The 5,514-nt window shown below is 33.8% G+C and overlaps 1 long non-coding RNA gene across 1 annotated transcript; it reads left to right on the plus strand.

Annotated features, from left to right (window-relative positions):
• The first annotated feature begins 3,844 nt into the window (after window positions 1-3,844).
• LOC143567193 (uncharacterized) lies at window positions 3,845-5,151 on the plus strand. Its single transcript, XR_013141373.1, has 3 exons — window positions 3,845-4,385; window positions 4,486-4,663; window positions 4,994-5,151. It is a non-coding gene; the product is annotated as an uncharacterized LOC143567193 (long non-coding RNA).
• Window positions 5,152-5,514: the final 363 nt, after the last annotated feature.

Below are 5,514 nucleotides of genomic sequence, written 5' to 3' on the forward strand. Positions count from 1 at the left end.
GTGTTTTGGGTGGTGTATGGAGTATGAGAAATGAATGATAATTGGGTAATTAAGGCTTTTATAATTATGGATCATAGGCTTAAGCCCATGGTCTCATCCTTCCTTCCTTCATGACCCAAGTCCATAACCCATATCCATTAACCAACACTAGCCCGACCCATACTAGCTCCTACTCTATTTTATTATTTCCCCGCTTACCCGAGTAAACTTTCCCGCCAATATTAAATAATGCAATTAATATTATTTTAGAAATTTCGGGATGTTACAAAAAATAAATGAGATGTTATACCGGTTTAAAAGTTATTTGGGCTTAGTGAGACCTATGACCCGCTTATTATTTGTTTTACTAAAAAATGTTTTTTTAATTATAAATAATATCTTTTTTTTTAAATGGATATTAATTTTTAGTATATTCATATTTTATAGGATTTTCATATCAGATATTTAATGAGATTAATTTTTAATTTAATGAGATGTTATAACCCGTTTAAGGGCTATATGGGTTTGGTGAGACCCATACCCAAGAATTCGGGTCAAATGCATGAGAAGTCTTCATTTAAAAATAAAGCAATCTGGTGGCTTAAGAGAATATAGGGAGCTTTCGTTTATATATATTTAAGATAAGATTTTCTTTGACCAATTTAATACGTTGTGTATTATTTAATTTAAATTAAAATTTAAAACTAAGATCTTAGATATTCACTATACTTAATTCATGTTTAATATTTATCATCTTTAATTAAATGATACATTCTAATCATTTAATTGATATTTTTTAATTATTCCTAATTGTCAATATTAATGTCTAAAATAAACACTCATATTAATTTGACCACAATATAAATTATGCTAGATACCCGTTTATCGACCCTGGTACTACATATAAACAATGGCATCTGTGTAATCGGTGACGAAAATCAAGAAACAAAGTTGAAATATACAATAATTTCAAATAAATCATTAACCCGTTTAGCACGGATCTCATTCAGACCCGACACCGTTGTAACATGAAACTTGTTCTAACCTGACCTCTTTCGACTCGAACATGTACCGGCCCGAACCAAATTAACCCTATTTTTGTATCAACTTGTTCTGGCCTTAATCCAGTTTAGCTCGCCCAACTCAACCTATTGTCGAATCGAGCTAGTAATCACGTAACATGTTAATCTTTTAATAAATAAAAAAGTAAAGCAATACCATACTCAAATTAAAGAGAATAAAATACTCGTTTTTAATTTTCTTACAAAAAAATATTAACGTGTGAAAAAGTTATGACCGTTAAAAAGTTATGAGGTAGTTGTCATTGAATTAGGGGGTATATGCATAACTATTTTTTAAATTAACAAAAAGTTAGTGAAGTTGATGGACCAAGGTTGTACTTTTTTTAAGAATGAATGTTTATGTAGATACTAATGACTAAAAGACCAAATTGCCACTAATAACTCATAACTTTAAGCATTACTTAGGCCACCCGTAGTGGGCGTGGTCTTGGGGCGATTTTGAGCGAAATCCGACGACAACCCCCCCCCCCCCCCCTCGGCAAAACCTGGGGCGATGGGGGGGCAACTATTTGTCAGGCGAAATGTGGTGAAAACAATAATTAAATATTATCATTATATATGTTTGTGTGTAGTGTATATATATATATATTAGCCTACAATACCGTTACACCCTAAAAACAAATTTCTACCATTTACTGACTGGGCACCACGTGTCGCGATTTGCCCAATTTGTAACCATCTACTACGCATAGCCTTAAAACAGAAGGTTTTGTAAATTCCTTAGTATTTTGTTTTATATATGGTATAGATATTTTCAATGATCACAAAGTAAAAAATATATATATATATATTATATATTATTTAGTGAAAAAATATTCATAAAATATAAACCGCCTAGGGTTCACTTGAGTTGGTATATATATTCTGCTGCCAATTTTATTTTGTTTTTAACAAAACACAATTCCGTCGATCATAAAACTCAGTTGAATCGATTTCTGCAATCAAAGAATTACAAGGTTGGTATATCGACATAAACATATTTGAATAACTTGAGACTTTATCAAAATTGAAAAATATATTTGATTTTTATACGATTTAAAGGGATAATATATATATATATATATATATATATATATATATATATATATATATATATATATATATATATATTGTCTTATAACCGAATCGATTAATTAAAGGATGGATTTGTTAAGGTTTTGAAGTTGGTTATTGATACAAAAGGTGTTTTCTTTAGATGTAATAATCAAACTGGTGATGTAATGGTAGAAAGCTTTTGTATTCCTATCATGTTGTTATAATAATAATAATAATCTATACATATGTTGTAACTGTTCTTGATTAGAAGTTGAAAAAACGGGTTTTTTTTGTTAATAATAGAGGGAGATTCTACTTTAACTTAAGTTTATTATAATTATTATTAATTCTGTTTTTGGGTGGTTATAAGCAGTCAGTCATGAGCACACAGAGGCAGCACACTGATGAGCCTGCGGATTCGTCACCATCTACTCTCGAGGTAATTCCATAATCATTTGCATTCTGTGTTATATACCAAATCACAATGCCTTATCAATTATATTATATTATTATGACAGGCTAGCAGCTCTAGGAGCACACATTCTAGTGATTCAGAGTCAGGTAAAACAAGCATGCATACTTGATGCTTATTTATTTTTGTTCTCTCTTATCGAGTCATGATTAGTGCAGCCTTAACTAGCAAATTACTCCAAAATTAGTTTTTTCATAACTTTGATAATCACTTTATAGATTTCAGTTTTTCATACTATATTGGAGAATCGTCGTAGAATTTCGATTCTCAATTACTATTTTCCTGATGAATTGTTTATTAAACTTGTTTTATTGTATTTGCTGTATTTATTACTTGTTAAAGAGGAATGCTGGTATCTTGATCTCAATGCTTCACCGTCACCATCTCCGTCACCGCCACAATCTTATAACTACATGCGGGTACGCAGCGCTCCAACTGTCCTAGTGGCTCCGGTTGAGCAGCCACCACATGGGCCAATTGAGGCCGACGATGGCTCGTTTGAGGCTTTTCTTAATATTGCATTCGGTTCTGGACAGGTCCATTTATTAATAACCTACCCTTTCTCAAGGTTTAAAAAGGCGGAAACGAGCCTTGAGGCGTTTTCCGTCAGACTCTCGAGGCGTAAGCCTCGAGGCGGACCGAGGCGTAAACCTCAAAACATTATTAAAAAGTATTAAAACTATATATATATAATCTATAAAAATCGCACTTTAACATAAAATAAACATTATGAATATTATAAAACCTTATTTAGTAATAAAACAAACATCATAAATCGTTCAACCACTAATTTAATAGAAAACAAACATCATAAAGTAGTTTTTTGTTGCTGTGTCTGTGTTGCTGTTGCTTGGTGTTGTGAAAGGAGGCACACCAATTAAACACTAACCATTACACAGTTAAGCGATGATGTTTTTAAGTACACTAACAGTAAATGTTGGGCTGGCCCACTAATTAAGTCTACTAAGCACTAAATGGGTAAATAAAATGTCCAGAAAATAAATTATTTTTGGCATATTTCCGTATTTCACAACTTCTAGTGAGGCTTAAGCCTCAACGCCTCGCCTCAAAGCCTCACCGCCTCGGACCGCCTCACAAGGTCGAGGCGTAGGTTTCAGTAAACCCTATTGAGGCTAAGCCTTTTATGCGTTTTTCCACCGAGGCTGCCGAGGCGTAAGCCTCGAGGCGCACCTCAGAAAGCCTTTTTAAACCATGCCCTTTTTTTATATCTGTGTATCAAGTATTTAGATTATTATATATTTATATATTAACAAGTATCTGTCTTTTAATTTTCAGGCTATTCGCTCTCAAGGGATTGATTCGGAATCACGTAAACACTTGTTCTTACTTGCTCTTGTTATTGAATAGGGATACTTGCATGCATATACGAAAAGTACGTATGAATGTCTTATGTTTTGTGATTTGTTAAATGGCAGCTGATAATCACCAGCGCAATGTAAGAAGGAGAGTCGAGTCACAGCCACCACGGGCCAACATCAGTGTGCATTTGGGAGGGACTGGGAGTTCTATGGTAATACCACAACTCTCTGGTGTCATGCATATTACCAACATATTGACACGCATATACATATGTGAATATATACACATACGTGTGACCGTGACCGAGGGTTAAAAGTGTTTTAGAAAGTATTTATTGTTTTTTATTATTAGTTAACTGTATAAGGTTTTTCTTCATTTTTGTCTGGCAATGAGCATATCCATTAAAATTGGTTTTTTCATGGTAATATTCACAGCTAGAGCCACCACTATCACCTCCTCTGACGCCTACCTCTAACACGAGAGCTATTAGTTCAACGGTAATACTCTCTGGGATATGCATATTTTGATTGGAGCGTTTTTAGTTTAGTAGCTATTTATTGTTATTTGAGTACAACTGATTTATGTCTATTACTGCAGCCGCCTACCTTGGAGTGTCCAATTTGCATGAAGCCGCTAGTTGAACAGATGGCCACCTGGCGCGGTCACATATTTTGTGAAGTTTGCATAAGAGCTGCAATTGCTGTTCAAGCTAAGTGTCCACTCTGTAGGCGCAAGGCCTCCCAAGGGGAACTCCGCAGGATCTACTTTTCTTGAGGTGTGTAGATTTCATTCTATTCTCTCATTATTAATGGAAAACCTTAAAAGTAAAATGGCCCATGCTAGAATGCGACCCTGGATGTTCAATCATAGTATTTATTATCTGAAACATTTGAGCCTCCAAACATTAAAAAAAAATGGCCTTTGATCTTGTTAATTAGTAAGCAAATTAACCAGGCTTAACTAACTACATCAGTAGATGAATATTAATCTTTTAGTTTAGCTTAAAAACTTTAGTTTACTTTGCGGATATGTTTGCTTTGCGTGTATAATAATATTAAGTAAAACTACTTGGCGCGTTTGTTGGACACGCTTTAATAATTTTCAGGTATTTATTAATGCATTCCTTGTGGAGAAAAGGCACACGAAAGTTTTATTTATTGGAGATTGCGGTAAATTCAGGCCAGGAGCGGTTATAGGAATTGTATTTGTTTATTTGAAAGGCTACTCCATACATTGTATTTTAAGTTATAGTCGATCTTTCTACTTGTGTTAATTGGAAAATTTTGTGTTAATGAGAAGTTTAAATTGGTATTGTAAGAAGATAGGAAGGTAACAGTTACGTAGTATTTTATTCCTAATAAAAAGAACACATCCCGCGTTAACTTAACGAGAGAAAGGAAATGGATATCTTTCTAGGGTTGTAAGCGAATTTGACGTTTGACTGTCTGTTTGGTGAGAAGTTCGTTTATGTCCAACAATCCGGACATGGGGAAAAAATTTTGTTCAGTAGCTTAACGGACGCACACGAACAAAGGCCATGTTCTTTCAATAGTGTTTTATAGTGTTTGTAAACGTATGGTAATGTCCGTTCGATTACGTCTGTTTAATAGTGTTCTACTTGTTGAA

Source organism: Bidens hawaiensis, unplaced genomic scaffold, assembly GCF_021521415.1.
Source record: "Bidens hawaiensis isolate Kalapana, Puna unplaced genomic scaffold, B.hawaiensis_p1.1 tig00023233_1, whole genome shotgun sequence".
In the NCBI taxonomy this organism is placed as follows: Eukaryota; Viridiplantae; Streptophyta; class Magnoliopsida; order Asterales; family Asteraceae; genus Bidens; species Bidens hawaiensis.